Here is a 21,047-nt window from a genome sequence, read left to right as displayed (position 1 = left end):
AAGTGTCTTCCAAGATAGCTTGTCTGTGGATGGGCTGCCCTTCCTTCTCCCAACTCTGGGACAGACAAAATAACAAACTAGCCCAACAGTAAAACCATTGTGTCCTTGAGAACAGCTAAGTCAGTCCTGAACTACAGAGATTATGACTATCATTTGTCCGGTGATATAAAAGTTCGTCTATGGGAAAGAAGAGCTGGGGGTGCAGCCATGGGGTACTCAGCAATGGAGAGAAAACCAGATGGGAACTGGCCTGCCTGCCTCGACTTCCCCAATCAGCTTCGCTTGCTGTTTCCTTCCTGTTGGTATTTGCCCCTTCACTTGGAGACCTCACCTCAGGGGACACTCTACTCTGCCTGGGACTGTCTCTACTGGGAACTCCAGCTGACTGCCGTCTCTCCAGTTGATATCTGCAGGGTGTTTCAAGCACCCAGTTTGATAACGCTCTGCTACCTACTCAATTACATTTCTCTTCTGCTGTTTATTCTTTTTATTTTTGTTCCCTCATTCAGAAGCAAAAGTATGGCTATCATAGACCACTCTCCAGACCACTCAGCGCACCATCAGAGAGATGGTAACGCAGTGATCGAGTGGGTTAACGAGAAGTCACCATGTCACGCAGCAAACATGAGTCAGAAACTGACTTCCATCCTGGCTGTTTCTCCCTTCACGCAGGTCCTCCATGTTCAGCTATAAAACCAAAAACATCGCCGTAGTGGAGAGGGGAAGAGGGCCATTAGATACTTCAGGAAACAATTTCTGTTAGATACATGGAGCTCAGAGAGCAACTTGAGACCTCACGGGGCCGAGACCCAGCTGGTTCTCACACATTATCTGATCAAATACATTCCAACAGCAGCAGATGCCTGTCTCTAGGACACTGGATTATCTGCCCATTAAATCAGATCACTAATAAAGAGGTTTTAATGTAGGATATGAATCTTCCAGCAGTGACTGCTTGCCTCAAGTTTTTGTGCTAAATACCCCAAAATGAATCTCTGAGCAAAAAGACATCTGTCCCAGAAGCAGCTTCAGCCACCATCACACAGCTGGGCCAATCCCAGGCTTCCACAAAGCAGGGTGAGTATTCATGACTGTGTGTGTGTGTGTGTGTGTGTGTGTGTGTGTGTGTGTGTGTGTGTGTGTGTGTGTGCGCGTGCGCGCGCACAGCGCGCGCGCGCGCGCACAAATACACACGCACACACACTCATACCAGGCTGCACAAACAGTGCAGTGGAGCACACTTGATACCACAGGGTCACAAGACAAGCCACATGGAGTCCTTTATCACCCATACAAACACGTGGGGAACCTGAACACCGCGAAGAGCTTTTCCCTTGTGAGCAGACTGCATGTGTCACCTGGGCAGAGATGAGCCGGTCCTCCACAAGCAAGGAGGTGACAGATGGCTGTAACCCCCTCCCACAGTGCTTCTGCTGTGTCCCAGAATAAATTAGTCTATGAATCAGAGTCACTAATGACTTGAGAGTCTTTCGGATAACACTAGACACGGGAAACCCAAGTTCAATGAGTATTGGGAGTTCTAAACAACAGTGGAAGAAAAATCATGCACACCTGTTGAACAGACCCTCCCTGGAAGACACTGCTGTGGTTTGAATGACAGTAGCCTTCCTAGGCGCATATATTTGAATTCCTGGTCCCCAGCTGGTGGACTTATTGGGGAGGATTACGTGTGGCCTTGTTGGGAGGAGGTGTGTCACTAGAGACAGGCTTTGAGACTTCTAAAGACTCAAACTGTTCCCAGCATCTCTCTCTGGGTTGTGGTTGTGTAAGCTCTGAGCTACTGCTCCAAAACCACAGCTGCCTCCCTGCTGCCACGTTCCCTACTGTGACCGTCATGGACTCGCCCTCTGACACCGTAAGCCTCCAACAAACTCATCCTTCTATGAGCTGCCTTGGTCACGGTGTCTTATCACACACAGCAAAAGAAAAGTAACTAAAGCAGACACAAACGAGCCTGTATTCATTCCTAATGGGGCACCAAGAATGAACCAAGTAATGATTCCACCCAAGACTAGTTGGTGAACTTAGGACCATACACATTAATACCACACACACTGTGACCACACATACTGATAACACACACACACACACACACACACATATATATATATACTGACCACACACAGACACTAAATACTGCGACTACATATACACTGTGACCACACCACACAATCACACATACACATACACACACACATTGACCACACACATACACATACACACACTGATCACACACACTATGAACACACACACACACTAAAATGGTAAGCTTTATGTTATACAATTGTACTACATCCTAACTGGGCAGAGCAGCTGCTGGTCTTTCTGGCTTTGAAGAAGAACCACCATGGGGTATATAAAAGTTCAAGTCCACTATCTGGCACATCCTAGGTGCCCAATATGAAAGAGTGATTATTATTACTGAATTCTTATGGCTTTTCTACTCATCACCTAACTTACGAATAACCATACTTGGCACTTAACACATTTAAGTGCTGCCAGAGAGTTCCTGTTACATTTATGTATTAATTAACAGAACGATCGTGGCAGAGTAGCTATTAGAACCCCACAAGAGTCTAAAGATTTGAGTTCAGCTTCCTTCTCCCTCTCTTACTCCCATCCCACAATAAGCTGTTTACCATTTCAATTATTTTCCTTCCAACATTGTGATCACTGTACTTAAAATTCAATCAGCCTTCTAATTTTAAGCATCTTTTTTTGTCTATGGAGCCAACCATTGACAAGCGTCCTGGATTTAACATCTGTTCCCAGCAGTAAATGGTTTTAAATTTGAGAACCGAAAACACATAGGAGGCAATTATGAGCAGCTCTCGCACTGTGATTCATGGCCACGCATCAGTAGCTTGCTTCGCTGACAGCAAGGCTCTGATAGATGAACCCGCAGCCAGCCAAGCTCAGGCAACAAGAACTCTAAACTCATTGCCTGAGCACCCACCAGCCAACAAATGCCTTCTTGGTTTAGGAGAGTGTTGGGGTTCCCCCAGATTCTCAGGCATTTGAACGTTGGATGTAGCAGTTTGAATAGGAATGGCCCCCATAGACTCGTGTGTTTGAATGCTTGGCCATAGGGAGTGGCACTGTTAGGAAGCGGGGGCCTTGTTGGAGCAGGCATGGCCTTGTTGGAGGAAGTATGTCACTAGGGGGTGGGCTTTAACGTCTCAGAAGCTCAAGCCATGCCCGGTGAGGCGTTCACTTCCTGAGCCTGCTGAGCTGGATGTAGAACTCTCGGCTACCTCTCCTGCACCACGCCTGCCTGGATGCTGCCATACTTCCCACCATGATGGTGATGGACTGAGCCTCTGAACTCTAAGCCAGACCCAATTAAATGTTTTCCTTTAAAAGAGTTACCATGGTCATGTGTCTCTTCCCAACAATGGAAAACCTAAGACACTTGATCTCTAGTTGGTGGTGCTGTTTGGGGAGGCGTAGAAGGTATGGCCTTGCTGATGGCCTTGCTGGAGGAAGTATGTCACTTGAGGCAGGCTTCGAGAGTTCTGCTTATGGTTCAAAAGGTGAGCCACCATGCCTGCCTGCCCTGCTTTCCCCCCCATGACAATGATAGACTCTTATCCTACTGGAGCCTTAAACCCAAATAAACCCTTCCTTTTATAAGTTACATTTGCTATCGTATTTTATCACAGCAATAGAAAAGTAACTATGACAGGTGGTGGTGGCTCATGCCTTTAATCCCAGCACTTGGGAAGCACAGGCAGGTTGATCTCTGAGTTCAAAGTCAGCCTGGTCTCCAGAGTGAGCCCTAAGACCAGCAGGACTACACAGAGAAACTCTATCTCAAAAAAACCAAAAGAGAAAGAGGCAGGGGATGACGAATGCGGGGGTTTTTGTTTGTTTAATATGTTTGGTAATCCCATACATGTATACAGTGCACTTTGACAAAATTTTCCTCCCCCTCCAACTCCTCCCTGATCCAACTTCAACTTCATGTTATCTGGTTTTGGCTTTTGCTTTTGTCTTGAGAGAACTCACTGTATAGACCAGGCTGGCCTCAAGTCCACAGAGATCTGTTTGCCTCTGCCTCCTGAGACCTGGGGTTAAAGCATGAGCCACCATACCTAGCTTTTTTTATTTTCTTAAGATTTATTTATTTTTATGTATGTGTATGTGCCTGTGTGTACAAACCATATGTATGTGGGTACCCATGAAAGCCAGGTGATTTTACTCATCAGTGGGAGATATTATACCTGAGATAACAGAAGGACCTCTAAGTGTATAGAAGGAAAACATCAGTGTATTTGGCTCAAGTTAGGTGTTAGTTACTAAGTTAACTGTGACAGGTAATAAGTACAAAATGCTAGAAATACATTATTAATAATGTATGTGACTTTATTTTAATGCTAGTAGGTATGTAGAAGAGTTTCTTGACACCTCAGCCATCCACCAGCCCTTCTAGAACCTCTCCTCTGTAAACTGCGTTCTTTCCCCCTGTCTCCAGCCTCCACTCAAGAGCCTTCCTGTCTGCTTCTCCACATGGTTCAACATGGAATTCAGTTCGTGTTTCCTGCCATCCACAGGAGCCAGTAAGCAGAGATGGAAATTTAATCTTAAATGTGTGTTTTACTAAGAGAGCCAGCAATCTGAGAAGACAGCAGGTTAATAGCCTAGAAGTCTGTCTTCCATTGCATCTCCAGCTGGCAGATAATATGGAGACAAGAAGGATGGAGACCAAGTCAGTCTCCGCTGGAGCTCAGTCTCCTTGGTGAGTAGTCAGGCACAGTTCTGAGACCGTTGAGATCAATGCTTCTCTCCTGTGGATGTCTAGACTCAGGTATTTCTTGAAAACGCTGGGTCTAGTTAGCTCCTGCTGCTATCAACTATGTACTCCTCCAGCAGCATCTGGGCTGTCGCAAACTTAACTCTGAACAAATAAACCATCAGCAGCATGTACATGTTGAGGTAGTGCTAAGGTGAACCTGCGGATTCTTTTCTACAATATGGAGTACTGATTACAGAAGTGCCTCTGTCTGTTAACCTCTGTCCCCTGTCAGAATGAAACTTGGTTTTGCACACAGCCCGCTTCCTCAGGGTAGTCAGGAAAGCCAGTGGACCTGGCCCCTGGATCCTGCTCTAATGGCACCTCACCACCTCCAGTCCTCTCCTCACTGTGTGGCCTGATGACTGGAAAGTCGTTCACTTAGGATGTGGGGACCTAGCACTCAACTTCCTCTCCATCCGCAGTCCTCTTAGGCGGCCTTCACTGCACCCCAACCTTCACTTCACACACCCCGAATTCTAGAACTATCTTGGCCACTGAGAGTCACACCCCAGACCTTGCCATCTTCCGTCAGCAATCACCTCCAACATCCTTAATTCAAACCTCTCCCTCCCAGCCACACCTTCTCCCTTCCCAGCTTGTTGAATGAGTTGCTATCTGAACAACCATTGGCCACTCTGGCCCTCCAGCCCTGAGTCTCTTCTCTTTCTCTCTCATCTATCAGCATAGAGTAGTCAAGTAAAAGCAAAGATATATTTGTTCTTTTTTTTTTTTTTTTGCTTAATTTGAATACTTAATTTTTTAATTAAAAAAAATTATTATAGGAGTGTTCTGTGTACATGTGTGTCTGTGCAGCACATGTATGTATGGTGTCCACAAAGGTCAGAAGATGTCGGATCCCCTGGAACTAGAGTTACAAACAGTTGTGACCTAATATATAGAATCTAACCCAGCTCCTCTGCAAGAACAGCCTGTGCTCTTAACAGCTGAGCCATCTCTCTCCATTCTCCTTCATTTGAATATTTTAATTAAGTATCAGCACTGGTTTTGACTTGAGATATGTGTGTATGTGGCTTTTAAAAGTCATCCTAAGAAATCAGATGGGGAGAGAAGGTCTTCCCAGGCAGGCAAGCAAAACTCAGGAAGAAAAGAAGAAAGGAACACAAGCCTTCTAGAGAGAATATTCCAAGCTGCACAAACAGCAAGATCAAAGGCCTGAGGCAGCCATGTGCCCAGCAAGTTCAAAGAACATCGAGGAGGCCGACAGAGCAGAGACAGAGCAGATGGGATTGGGGACACGTGGAGCAGGATGGCAAGAGGGGACATGGGAGAGCCCTGAAGCCAGGTGAGAGCGTCGGCTTTTAAGTTGGTTGGAGGAAAGCTGTCAGAGGGTTTTGAGCAGAGATGCACGCACGTGACCCAGTTTACATTTGAAGGGCCCACTGACCCTGCTGGGTGTAGAACAAGCTACAGGGCAGTGCCAGGACAACTCAGGGGTCCTGGAAAAGGGCTGTGAGCCCTCTGAGGGAAGGAGAACAGACAGAAGCAATGAGAAGTGGACATGCTTGCTCTGCAGGTTATGTTCTAAGGCTAAAATCAACTAGACAGACAAAAAGCCATCAGTAAATGGTAGATATCACAATAGACAGCCGACCAAGAAGGACTGACCTGACGTGGTGGTACGCAGCTTCAAGCCCAGCACTTGGGAGGCAGAGGCAGGTGGATCTGTAAGTTTAAGGCCAGTCTGGTCTATGTAGCAAGTGCCAAGACAGCCCAAGCTACACAGGGAGACTCTGTCTTGAAAAAAGGCAAAAATAATTTAAAAAATATATGTCTCAAAAGAAAAAGTGGAGATAATAAATCAATAAGTAAAATAAAATAGACTAGGTATATACTTATACCTAAAAAGTCATCTATAGGTTAGGTTAGATAAAAAAACACATCACAGACAAGCATGTATAATCCCACTTACACTAAAAATAAGTTGTTTGGTTGTGAGGAATTCAGAGTGATATACCCAAGTGCTCATGGTGACTTCCTGTGAGAACTGTGATTGGCAGGGGAGTGGGCTAACCATCCTCTCTCCTTTAGATGAATTTCTTGATATGAACAATTAGAACATACCACATATTACCTACCCGAACACCTGAGAGATCTTCAAGTCTCCCTTGAAGATGTATAAAGAAATGGTGGTTTGAATGAAAAATCTTCCTGTCGAAAGATATTAGATCACACTGTGAATACCGAGATTGTGCTATTTACTGGAAAACCTTGTTTCTAGCTGTGGTGTGACTCATCCCTACTACACACCTTGAATCCCAGCACTCTTTAACCCCAAACAATGAAGGTAAAGTTAGTTTGTAGAAGGAAGCACCCATATTTGAACTCAAGGTCTAATGGAGTGGCAGACAAAGTGACAGATCAGAGAGAAAGATTTGACAGAATAGACTATGTCCAACTCTCATGAGAAGAAAGAGGAAAGGGAGGCTTCTAAAGGAGAAGAGGCAGAGAGAGGAGGAAGCAGTTTTACTGGGACAGTCGTACAGAGACAGGTTGCAGAGAAAGAGCAAGCTAGACGGACAAGGACAGAATGAGCCAGAGAATGAGGAGTCAGAAGATTAGACTACACTGCCAAAGGTAGTGTGAGGCTAAGCTGAGCAGTTCAGTCAGAGGCCGGAAGAGAAGCCAGACTGAATGACCCGGCTTGGAGGCGTTTGAGCCAGAACAGCTGAGTTGACCAGCCAACCAGAAATCAGAAAGAACTAGGAAGGGAGCTTGTAGAGCAGTAGTCTCAGAGGCTGAGAACATCCTAGGCCTAGGTTAGCTTGTACGGAGGCTAGAAGCTCCCAGAACAAGGCCTATGTTAGCAGATGGAGGCAGTAAGCCTCACAGACATTTGCATGAGGGGAATAAAAAATACTTTAATATCTCCTCCAGGAGTCAGAGATTTGAACATTTGGTCCCCAGCTGATGACACTGTTTGGGAAGATTATGAGACCTTTAGGAGGTGCAGCCTTGCTGGAGGAAGTATGTCATTGGGGTGGGGCTTGAGAGTTTATAGCCTCACCACACTTCCTGTTTTCTCTCCCTCTCTCCCCCTCTCCCCCTCTCCCCCTCTCCCCCTCTCCCCCTCTCCCTCTCTCTCCCTCCCTCCCTCTTCCTCCCTCCCTCCCTCTCCCTCTCTCCCTCTCCCTCTCCCTCCCTCCTTCTCCCTCTCTCTCCCTCTCCCTCTCCCTCCCTCCCTCTCCCTCTCTCCCTCTCCCTCCCTCCTTCTCCCTCTCTCTCCCTCTCCCTCCCTCCCTCTCCCTCCCTCCCTCTCTCTCCCTCCCTCTCCCTCTCCTCCCCTCTCTCTCCCTCTCTCTCTCTCCCTCTCCCTTCCCCCCTCTCCCTCCCTCTCCTTCTCTCCCCCTCTCCCTCTCCCTCTTCCTCTCTCCCCTCCCTCTCCCCCTCCTCTCCTCTCCCCCTCTCCCCCCCTCCCTCTCCCTCTCTCCCTGTTTCCTGTGTGTGGATGAAAATATGACCAGTGAGCTTCCTGCTGCCCCATGCCTTCCTGCCACCATGAAGTCTATCCAACTGGAACCGTAAGCCAAAAGAAACTCTTTTATAAATTCCTTTTGGTCATGATATTTTATCACAGGATGCATAACTAATGCAATGGCAAACCCCACCAAAGAAATAAACATAGATGGTAGATGAGGCCTAAAGACTCTCTCCAGCCTGGGTCTCCTTGGTAAGCTTGATACAATCCCCGAACTGGCCATCAAGTGGAGGTACAGCAATGACCTCCGTAGTCACGAGAGTGAAGGGCCTGGAACACACAATCAGTCAGTGAGCCTTCACTCCCTCTGCCTCCCCAACAATGATTCCAAGCGTTTCTGTGAGGTTGGTTGCTTTCTGTAGTGATTTGAGTAAGAAAGGTTCCCATAGGATCATGTATTGACTCCTTAGTCATCAGGGTGTGGCACTCCTTGAGAAGGATTAGGAGGTATGGCCCTATTGGAGAAACTGTGTCACTCTGAGATTTCAAAAGCCCAACCCAGGCCCAGCAGCTCTCTCTTCCTGCTATCTCCTTAGCAGTTACCTCTCCAGGCACCATGTCTGCCTGCATACTGTCAGGTTCCCCACCATGATGATGATGGATTAACCTTCTAAAGCTGTAAGCCAGCCCCAGTTAAATGCTTTCTTTCGTAAGAGTTGTCTTGGTCATGGTATCTCTTCACAGCAATAGAACAGTGACTAAGACACTCTCCAACAGTCTGTCTGCCCTAGCAGACCAGTTTCCTGGAAACCAAGAAGGCTATGGGCCCAAGAAGAATCCAAGCACAACTCCACCAAAGAAAAGAAAAAGTCTCCCTTAGAAGAAAGAACAGAGACACTTCCACTGTATGCCACTCTGGAAGAAGACAAAGTCATGTAGAAATAAGTTATTTCTGCCAGGAAGAAAAAGACTTTCTAAAATCCCCAGTCAAGGTTAGGACTTCCTGATGATTTGTGAGTTTCCTCTCAACTTCAAGAAAACTATGAAGGAAAGGAAAACTTGACCACTAGGAATCACAGAAAAGCTATGGCTTGGCCATGATCTTGCCAAATGGATGTTAAAAAAGCTTTGTTCTCCGTTTTATCCGAAAATGATCTTTCCCTGCTGTAATGAAGTTAAATGCCCTTTTCTGTGTGTGCTTCGAAACTGCCCCACCAGATGCACAGCACATTCTTAATTATTTTCAAATGATTATCAACAGAGCCATAAATCTATGCTCTGGCATGACATGGTGATGTGACCTCCAGACGTAGTGTAATGGCTTATTAACTGTACCTCCCAAAACTATTGAAATTTTTTTCTAAAGCTATTTGCTAATTAATAGCTGTTCTCACCATGATCATTTTTTGAATAATTGTGGAATGAATCCACATTATTTTGTGATGGGGACATAATCACATCTATTAAAATTATTTGTATAGTTTTTAACCTTCTGCCAGAAGTCAATGAGGCTAATCTATGGGTGATACAAACTCCATGGCATTATCTATCACCATTATACTTGCTTCCCAAAGTTTGCTTGGGGGATGGGAGTTGTTTTTATTTATTTTTAATTTGGGGTGGGGTCGTGTGTTTTTGGTTTTGTCCTCTGGTCTCTCTATGTAGCACTAGCTAACTTTGAACCTGCTATGGAGATCAGGCAGGCCTCAAATTCAGTTTGCCTCTGCCTTTTCTGGTGCAGAAAATCCAAAGCCGGGAAAGGAGCAGACCTAGTACAGCAGCCCCAACCCCACCCTGAGCACAGTTGCAGTCTGAGCAGCTGACAACCAGCTGTGTTCTCTCTGCATCCTAGAGACCCAAAGCTTCTGGTCCTAGCACCTACTCCTGCCCCTCCCCCACCGCAGAGAACTCAAATATGAGGCAATCCTTTCTTCTCTTGGAGTCTCATTTTCCTCAAAGGGGACCTTACGTTCTCCATAAGATTTCCCAGGACTGCTGAGAAAGGAAAACAGGTTTTCAGGGAAACAATGTTCTAGAAAGTCCTCTCTGCATATGTGAAGACAGTTATTATACTCCCATATAGGTCAGGAATATAGTTCTAAAAAGAAATTTCCTGTGAGACAGGGTCTCATGCAGCCCAAGCTCCATTTCAAACTCGCTGTGTAGCCAAAGGTGGCCTTGAACTACTGATCTTGCTGGCCCCATCTCCCAGATGTCTTTCTAATCTGCATCTTCTATGTCATTAACTCAGAATACTTCCTGTGGTTTTTCTCCTTCCTCGCCTGTTTCAGTCACACTCTCACTGACTTGATTCTTCTGAAGATCAGATGATGCTCTTTACAAAGATGATTGACAGGTGGAGGTGAAGCACACCTTTAATCCCAGCACTCAGGAGGCAGAAGCAGGCGGATCTCTGTGAGTTTGAGGCCAGCCTGCTCTACAGAGTGAGCAGGCCAGGACTATACAGAGAAACACTATTTGGGGTGGAGGGGGGTAATTGACATCATAAAGAATTCGAGTGCACACACACACCACCTAACAAACACATCATCTACACTCCCTTACACACTACATTCCAGCTTGCCAGCCTATTCCCCCAAGGTAGCAAAGGTGGCTCACCAGGGAGCCGACACTTGTAATTAGGAATAGAGTCTTGATTAGCACAGTCACAGCATTGAGAACACTGGAGAATTCAGTAAAAGTCTGGGGAAGCTTCGGACATGTCTGAGCAAAACACAAAGTTTGGGAACGTCTTGATCAGCACGCTGTGTGTGGATCAAGACCCGGCGGGAAGGCCATTTGCAGACCTTAGCACGTGCTGAAACAAACCTCCTCAGGCCTCCCTTCCACCCACCATCCACTTATCCATCAACACAGCTGCCCATCTGACCTTGACTCGCCCCATTTATTTATCTGTCCATCTATCCAACTGTCCTACGTCCTTCTGTCTGTCCACCCAGATCCACCATTCTCCATCTTTCCTCACTCTCTTATCTACCCATGTTTCTGGAACCGGTTTGTCTACCGCTATTCACATCCCGCACCAACATGCACCCCATTTCACTGACTTCCGGTCTCTGCATCCCATGGAACTAACTATCCACCAGCCTGACTGTGGGTGAGATCCACGCAGGTCCCAGGGCTATAGAAATGAATGGCGGCTTCCCTCCATCCGGAAAGACTTCCCCACTAAGTGGAAAGGGGCCCTTGAGAGGTGAAGGCCCTCTGTAGTCTCCTCTGAAAACCTGCATGTGTACTCTGGGATCTTCGAACCACCCTTCGTGGACATCTTTGAACTAGGCTGTCCCACGTTTCTACAAATTGCGGTGATAGACGCCTTGAGCAATGCAACTTGAAAAGGCCAGGGTTTATTTCGTCTCACAGGCACAGCCCGCCATCAACGGAAGACGCGGCAGGAACTCAAGCTGAATCCCGCAGGCACGAACTGAAGTTGAGGCCACTGAGGAACACTGTTTACTGGCTTCCTTTCAGGCTCACGTTCGTCTGCCTTGCTTAGACAGCTGAAGCCCACATCTTCAGACACGGAACTTCCCATAGTGAACCGGGCTCTCCTTTATCAATTACCAATCAAGAAAATGTCCCACAGGACGGGCGGGCGACACTGGGCGCCAGAAAGGGAGGAAAGGAGCTGTCACTGCCACTAGCCGCCCAGAGGCCACCGAGCCAGCCTGAGCTCGGCGAGCCACCGTCGCCATGCCCCCAAGGCGGCCGCCAAGAACAGTCACGAGGACCAGGATACTTCCACAGAGAACACAGATGAGTCCAACCACGACCACGACCCCCCAGTTCGAGCCAATAGTTTCTCTTCCTGAGCAAGAAATCAAAACGCTGGAGGAAGATGAAGAGGAGCTTTTTTAAGATGCGTGCAAAGCTGTTCCGGTTTGCTTCAGAGGATGACCTCGCAGGATGGAAGGAGCGAGGCACTGGAGATGTCAAGCTTCTGAAGCAAAAGGAGAGAGGACCACCCGCCTTCTCACGAGGAGGGGCAAGACCATGACGCTGTGCGCCAACCGCTGTATCCCACTGGAGATGGACCTGAAGCCGGGTGCCGCGGGTGGCCGAGCCTGGGTCTGGAGTACCCACGCCGGCCTTGCGGACGAGCGCCCCAAGCTGGAGCTGCTCGCTCGCCCGTCGCTCGCCATCGCTTCCTAAATGCTGAGAATGCACAAAAGTTCAGAACAAAGTTTGAAGAATGCAGGAAAGAACTTGAAGAGAGAGAAAAGAAAGGACCAGGCAAAAATGTTAATGGCGAAAAGGTGGCTGAGAAGCTGGAAGCCCTTTCAGTGAGGGAGGCCAGAGACACGGCTGTAGAGAAGTCTGAGGGGAAGCAATGAATCGCTCTGTCTTTTTCCTTTCCTCTCCTTTCCTTTCCTCTCCTCTCCTTTTCTTTCCTTTCCTTTCATTTCATTTTTAAAAGTTTGTCCTGTTCCTTAAGGTTTGTTTTTATTCTGTTTTGTTTTTACAAGGGACTTTGTCAAGAACTGAATTCCAACCTTCAGATGTTTTGTTTAACTTTTTCCCTCCAAGTTTTGACACCATTGAACACGACTTCAGAAATCCATTCCCCAGTCATGAAAATGTACTATGCTAACTTTCTTTTCCATAGCAGAAACACTTATTTATAGTCATCAAAAATAGTGAATTAAAAATTCCTTTGAGCCGGGCGGAGGTGGTACATACCTGTAATCCCAGCACTCTGGAAGGCAGAGGCAGGTGGATTTCTGAGTTCGAGGCCAGCCTGGTCTACAGAGTGAGCTCCAGGATAGCCAGGACTGTATAGAGAAACCCTGTCTCGAAAAAACAAATAAAAAAAAAACCCAAAAAAACAAAAAAAAAACAAAACAAAACAAAACAAAACAAAAAAACAAAACACAAAAACAAAATTCCTTTGGAAAAACAAAAAGAAAATAAAATGCCCCACAGACATGCCCACAGGACAGTCCTACAGAGGCATTCCTCAGCTGGAGTCCCTTCCTCCCAGGTGTGTCACATTGACAGCTGACTCTGCCTCTACCACCCCCATCACTCCCTGGCCAAGGAAAGTTTCTAGCATGCTCAGAAGGGACAGGGGAGAATATAAACTCATGAGGGGCTTCCAGGAGCGTTAGGCTAGCATTTAAAAACAGCTGTCGGGGGCTGATGAGATGGCTCAACGGTTAAGAATGCTGACTGCTCTCCTGAAGGTCCTGAGTTCAAATCCCAGCAACCACATGGTGGCTCACAACCATCCGTAATGAGATCTGACCCCTCTTCTGGTATGTCTGAAGACAGCTACGGTGTACTTACATATAACAAATAAATAAATCTTAAAAAAAAAAAAAAAACAGCTGTCACTCAAGGGCTTGGACCAGGAGGAAGGGATGCTTCTCCCCTGAGGCCCTCCATCAGCACTGTCCAAAGGATCATAATTTACTGTACCACAGGAATTTAAATTTTCCAGTATTCAGTGGTTGTTTTGGTTGTTTTGTTTGTTTTTTTTTCAAGACAGAGTTTCTCTGTGTAGCCTTTGGATGTCCTATAACTCACTCTCTGTATCAGGTTGGCCCCATATTCAGAGATCCTCCTGCCTCTGCCTCTACAGTATTGGGAATGAAGGCATACGCCACCATCACTTGGATAGTATCCATATTTTTAAAAAGTAAATAGCAAAAGGTAAACTTAATCACAATGTATTTAACTTAACCCAAAATGATAATATAAAGTATTATCATTTCAATATGTAGCTGCATGTGTGCAATTCCAGTACTCAGGAGAAATAGCTGAAGGATTGAGAGTTCGAGGCCAGCCTGAATTACATATTCTGCCAAAGTGAGACTCTATCTAAAAAATAAAGGGGGAGGGGGTAATTATATATATGTATGTGTATATATATATATATATATATATATATATATATATGCACATATATGTGCAGCTAGTCAGAGGAAAGGCAGGACCGCCTTTCTCAACTGTCCTGAGCAATAAAAGTCCAGCCCCAAACTTAAACACCCTCCCAGGAAAGCCACCCACCTGGTCATCAGACTGGACGGCTGGCTACCCTCTGTGGTTCCCATGCTGAACCGCAGATCCCCACCTTTATCATCCCTGACGGCAATTCCTGCAGCCATCCCTAGGGGGTGCTATTGACCTCGGCACCTGTGAAGGAGGGTGCCTTGGCTTCTCTCAGAGAAGGATTCGGGAGCCATATGCAAACAGCCTGCCTCAGAAGCAGCTGCAAAGGCTGGGGCCACGCAGACCTCCAGCTCCAGGAGGTTGCGACTGCTCAGCTCCAGTTCAGCTCTGCCGTGGGTTTTAAAGATGAGGAGAGAGGCTCAGTGGGGCTGAGTTATGCTGTGGATTTGGTTTAATGCTTGCATTATGGGTTCCCAAAATTGCCCGAGAATTCTGCATGTGAGATGTTGAGGGTCCCTGCCCCTAGCTGGTTCCGACTGGCAAATAAAGGTGCTGGCAGTCAATGGCTGGGCAGAGAGACAGGCGGGACTTTAGGATTAGAAGGCAAGGGGATTGAGGAAGCAGCAGAATCACCAAACCACAGAAGGAATAATATCCGGGCTTGAGAGAGGCGGGAAGAGAGGCAGGGAAGAGCCGCCCCAGGGGGTCCCCGTGATTGGGTCTAGGGTAGCAAGGATGGGATGTAGATTTTAGTAAATAGTAACTCAGGAGTATTGGGGGGAGAGACATTAGCAACATGAAAGTTTGGAGTGGCCCAGGCATTGAGCTGTTTAAGGCATACTAAATATAAGGCTGAGTATGCGTGTCTTTCATTCGAGAATCCAAAACATTGGAACGGGTAGCAAGGAACTCGCACTGCGCACTGCCACTGCCGGGCCAGTAGAGCGCATGCGCCAACTACAGCTACAGAGTTACCCAGAGCCCAGACAACTGGGCTTGGGAGCACAGTCTTAGAGGGGCCTTCTCTGAGAACCCAGAACTCCCACACTAGAATCCCACACTCCCAAACTAGTAACAGTTCCAGACGCCCGACAACCTGGTGCCCACCTCCCCAGCCATACAGTACAGCCCTACAGACCCCAGCCGCGAGCCGCCTTAACAAGCCGCAGGTTTCCCGCCTGTTTTAGTTAGGGTTTTATTGCTGCGAAGGAGCAAAATTACCAAGGTAACTCTTATAAAGGCAAACATCTAAGTGGGGAAGGCTTACAGTTTCAGAGGTTTAGTCCACTGTCATCGTGGTGGGAAGCATGGCAGCACACAGGCAGACATGGTCCTGGAGGAGGAGCCGGGAACCTAAGGTATCTTGAACCTAAGGCAGCCAGGATTTTGACACTGGGTGAAGCTTGAGCATGGAAGACTTTAAAGCCCACCCCCCCACCCCCCGCAGTGAAGCACTTCCTCCAACAAGGCCACACCTCCTCCTAGTGCTACTCCATCTGGGTCAAGCATTCAAACACATGAATCTACAGAAGCCAAGCCTATTCAAACCACCCCTCTGCTTTTCTGCCCACTCGGTTCCTTCTGCCTGTGTTTGTCTTCCCTTTCTTCCTGTCCCTGCTTAGAAAATCCTGACAGCTGCCAAGGCTTAGGCATCTCAGGGTAGAATCGATCTTTTTTGTCTTAGGAACAACAGGTGCTTGCTGGTATCAAGTTCCAATACTTTCTACATTTCAAACTCTTTCAAGGGCAGACACAGGAACTGCCTCTTCAATTGTGCCCAACAAGCACACAGAAAATGTTTACAAAATAGCCAAGTCTGAACACGGGTTGCCCTAATAGTATGTATTACCCATGGACTGCCTGGGCTCGATACTCAAGTCCAGCCTCCTCCCATCCTCTGGACCCCATGGGTCGAAGGAAGCCAGTAGCTTCTGTTCCCACCCATAACACAGCTACTGGAAACCCATGCATCTATCGGACCGGTAGGGACCCTCCTCCAGGGAGCCTCCATCAGGACACACTCCATCTCTAATTCTGAGTCCCTTTCGGTGCAGATTTCCCATGAGTCTCTAGTATCTGCCACATGCCCTCACCTCCATACTATGAAGTGGCATTCTGGAGTTCTATATGGGGAATATCAGATGTCTCTGGTAATTTACTTTGCACGGGAGCATATCGGGAGGTTATTTATCTGTGTTCTCTAAAAACTGAAAGCTGGAGTAGATCGTGCTGGTTATATTACCCCACTGAGAGGCAGAAATAATCCTGAAGACGGCAAGTTAAATCTCTACTTCGTAATTTACTAAAACAAAACTAATACCCACAGAAATGTTTCCTTGGCCGTTTTATAGCAATTTTGCCATTAAGCTGTCTTTGATTGCAATTCATAACAATGAATAAGGCAAAGGGGAGAGGGTATTTTTAGCCTTGCCCAAGAAATGATTCTGAACACAAACCGTTTTCCCCATAAGCAAAACCACCAGGCATCATCCAGGAAGAGCCGCAGCCACTTGGACTGGCAAGTGAAAAGGACCAGGGCCACACTGCACAAACAGAATGGAGCGTGCCTCCTCCCCGAAGCAAGCCACCAAGTCCCCCCCATTGTGGCTGAGGTATGGCTGTCCGTGCCCTTTCTCACACACACACACACACACACCTACCCGAACCCTCTCACTATTTCCATTCCGTTTTAAATTGTGTGTAACGTACATGTCTACATGTAAGTTCTTGCACATGAGAATGCATGAGTCAAGAAAAGGGCATCAGATTCCTAGGACTGAAGTCACAGGAGTGGAATTACAGATTTATAAGCTGCCCAACATAGGTGCCAGGAACTAAATCTCATCCCCTGCAAGAGCAATACTATTTTATTTTATTTTATCACCTCAATCTATTCCAATCTAGTACCATGTGACTGAAAAATAAAAATAAAAAAAGCAAAATGAAAAGCAAACAACAGCAACAAAAACAGGACAAAGAAAGAGAGGGCCAGAGAGCTGGCTCAGCAGCTAAGAGTTCTCCAGAGAATTATAATTGGACCCCAGCACCCACGTGAGGTGAACCTCACTGCCTGTTTCTCCAGCTCCAAGGGGCTTGACGCTCTCTTCTGAACTCCCTGGGCACCCAAATTCACACATGCACATTTCCACACAAGCACACACACTCATTCTTCTAAGGAGGAGAACACTGAACAACCACTATGTGGTGGTTTGAATATGCTTGGCCCAGGGGAAGTAGCACTATTAGGAGGTGTGGCTTTGTTGGAATGGGTGTGGCCTTGTTGGGATGGGTGTGGCTTTGTTAGACTGGGTGTGGCCTGTAAGTATAGACTTTGCAGTCTCCTTCTGGCTGCCTTCATATCAAGATATAGAACTCTCACTCCTCCAGCACTATGTCTGCCTGCAGCTGCCATTCTTCCCTCTGTGACGATGATAATGGACGGAACCTCTGAAACTGTAAGCCAGCCCCAATTAAATGTTGTCCTTTAGAGTTGCCTTGGCCACGGTGTCTCTTCACATCTATAAAACCCTAATGAAGACACACCAGTATGGTTCCTGCCTTGAGGTACTCATAAGCTTACAAAGGAATTACCACACCACAGACCTAGGGAGGCTATACTAGAACCCAGCTCCTGACAGGGCTGAGACTCAGTAAAACATGTGTGCCTGTGGACCAGCCAGGATAGAGGCCAGTTCCCCCAGGAAATTTCAAAAATCTCTGAAAACCAAAATGGTCCCTAGGGCCCCAGACCTTCCAAATCTCGGTCCAAGGAGACAGCTTTATGGATCATTATTAAATTGCTGAGAAAAGGTATAAGCCAGGAGAATATTAACCATAAATCAGACAAATAGGGCTGCGGCCTGGTTAGTAATGAGACCATTTGGACTCAGGCCAGCAGTACCTAAATCTCAGCAACACTTATCTCAGAGGATGAAGATAGAGGTCAGGGAAGGCAAGGCCTGAGCCCCCAGCTCTGGCTCCTCTCAGACCACCTCAGGCCCTCAACCTGTGCCCTTGATGCTGGAGAAGGCAGATGCCAACTGGCATCCGTACCAGGTGAGTGCAGTGTGCCCAGTGGCCCTCACAGGGAGGGAAATTCTGAGAGGTCCTGTGAACTAGTCAAGAAGGAGTGGTCAGGAAGGCCCAGCCTCCTACCTCAGTGCTCATTTGCAGAGCTTCCCCCTCCCCCTCCCCTTCCCCCTCCCCCCCCCCTTGGGAGCTGGGTACCCCTGAGGGCATCATGTCACAGTAAGGTCCACAGTAATGGACCACTCTCCCAAGCATCCTTGGTATCTGCCCAAGTCCCCACCTCACTCATCCTTCTGGGGTGGAAGACCACACTACACAGGAAGAGACCCCAGGCTTTCTTCTAGATGCGCAGGGATCGGGAAAGGGTAAAACAGACCTCAGGGACAATCATAAGTGGGTAAAGACGGAGACGCTTGAACTGAAAATGACCCCATGTGGGAAGGCACCAGGCCCAGCCAGAGTGGCTGGGTTAAAATAATCGGGAGCATTTAGACCTAGAAATGTCAGCGAGGAGCAAGCAAAGCTCTGGCCTGAGCCGCCGTCCCGGATCTCAGCCGCTCTGCCGACCTTTGCGGAGTGCGTCATCAGTTCAGGCCCCAGACATCCTCCCCACTACTAAGGCCTTCAGTTAGTCCTGTCAAAAACATGTTATGGCATGGGCATGTCCGCACACATATGTCACACACATACACATATCATAGTCCAGTGGCTTCAACAGCAATATACAAGATAAGCAGCTATGGCAGTAAGAATAATGCTTCTTAGTTCCCAAGCACTAGGCTTTGGGGTTTGCTTTTGTTTTTGGTTTTGATTTTGGTTGGTTATATATATATATATATTTTGCTTGTGGACTGTTTATTTATTTATTTACTTATTTATGTGTGTGTATGGGTGTTTTGCTTCATGTATGCATACGAGTACCTGTGAAAATCAGAAAAGGGCATCAGATGCCCTGGAACTGGAGTTACAGACAGTTGTGAGCTGCCGTGTGGGTGCTGGGAGTCAAAATTAACGGCTGAGCCGTCTCTCCAGCCCAGGAACTAGCTTGTTTTTAAAGGATTCTTTCCTTCCTCCCCCTCTTCTCTCCCTCCTTCTCCCTCCTCTCTCTCTTTCCCTCTCTCTCCCTCCTCCCTTCCCCCACTCTGCCTGTGTGTGTGTGTGTGTGTGTGTGTGTGTGTGTGTGTGTGTGTGTGTGGTGTATCTTGCTCTCGCTCTCATTCTTTGTTTTTTTTTATTTGTTTGTTTCTTTGTTTGGTTTGGTTTTTCGAGACAGGGTTTCTCTGTGTAGCCCTGGCTGTCCTGGAACTCACTCTGTAGACCACGCTGGCCTTGAACTCTGCCTTCCTCTGCCTCCCAAGTGCTGGGATTAAAGGCGTGTGCCACCACCACCCGGCTCTCACTCTCATTCTTAAAGATGTGTTCATTTTTATTTGTGGTGTTCAGCCTACGCGTTTGTCTGTACACCACATGCACCCAGCACTAGCTTTCTGACAGGACCAGTCTCAGCATTTTACAGTCGTTAACACATCAAATCCTTTGATTCCATTTATAGGCGAGACACAGGGGGTTAAATAACTCTGTGTCTAATGTCACACAGAAAGTAAAGAAGGCGGCAGAGAACAGCCCTCCTGCCAGACTGCTGATTCATGCTTGTAATCCCAGGTACTCAAGAGGCTCAGGCAAAGAGTGGCAAGTTCAAAGCCTGTCTGGACTTCAGGGTGAATTCAAGGCTAGCCTGGGCTACTTATTGAGGCTCTGCCTCAAAAAGACTTAGGAGTGAACGACTTAAGCAGAGTCCGTTTCCAGCCCAGTCTCTTCCGCAGGTGCGAGGGACTGACCTCCTAAAAGCAGGAGCAGGATTTTATTTTCTCTTTTCTGTTTTGACCTGTGCTAGGGGTGGGACCCAGGGCCTCACACACACCGGGCAAGCATCTGCCACTGCTGCAGTAGAGCTGAAAGCCCACGTCTGGTCTAACCTAGCACAAGAGCAGACAGCTCCGCAGTACTCCCTAGATGCTGCAGGGTTAAGTGCCAGGTGCCGGACCCTGCCTGTCAGTCGCTGCCTGGGTCAGCCTTTGCTACACTTGGTTATCACCTACGGCTCACAGCTAGGGCGCTTAGATCTGGAAAATGTGTGGTCAGACTTCAGGGCTGGGCCCCAGTGACTATCTTACTGCATACCCAGACTGTCTGATCTCTGGGAACCCATTCATTACCCCTCTCTAGAAAAGTCCTCCCAGAGGGGCCAAACTGGAACTTCCAGACCCTATGAGGAAAGCTGGCCCTGGCCCCGGCCAGCCCCGACCCTGACGGCCCTGGACAGCAAGAAACCAGACTGGCTGAACTAAGGTCACTAGACCTAAAGAGAAAGCTCAGAAAATTGTTGCTTCTTCCGGAGCCTGGGCCCGAAGACCCGTTGTACTGGGACTGCCCACCTCATGAATGCAAGAAGATGCCAGAACCCCAGTCCAGGAGAAATGCCTGACCTGGTCACGCCCCCATCCCCACACCCCAACACCCACACCCTGCCTTCACTAGGCCTTGCTATGTTTCTCTGCAGTTTCACCTCACAATGCGGCCTGCCCTCACAGCTTCCTTATAATCCACACCTGCCTCCAGGATGGAGGCCTTTGGAACCTGCGGCCAGACATCGGTGCTTCTAGGCCCCTGCCCTGTGGCCCTATGGACAGTCATCTCTTTACTTTCCTAGGACCACAATGTGTTCCCACCCCCCACCCCCCACCCCCCACCCCCGTTTAGGGGGTCTCTCCATGTGGTCATACAACACTGTGTGCCCTGGCTTCAGGTTGCCCCCAGGAAATTAAGACGACCGTCATCAGCTTCATTTTACAC

The 21,047-nt window shown here is 47.7% G+C and overlaps 1 pseudogene; it reads left to right on the top strand.

The window, feature by feature from the left end:
- Window positions 1-1,855: 1,855 nt before the first annotated feature.
- Window positions 1,856-12,607, top strand: LOC127694446 (ran-specific GTPase-activating protein-like; annotated as a pseudogene).
- Window positions 12,608-21,047: the final 8,440 nt, after the last annotated feature.

The sequence above is a fragment of the Apodemus sylvaticus genome, chromosome 10, assembly GCF_947179515.1.
Source record: "Apodemus sylvaticus chromosome 10, mApoSyl1.1, whole genome shotgun sequence".
Lineage (NCBI taxonomy): Eukaryota > Metazoa > Chordata > Mammalia > Rodentia > Muridae > Apodemus > Apodemus sylvaticus.
This window is presented reverse-complemented; position numbering and strand designations above follow the sequence as displayed.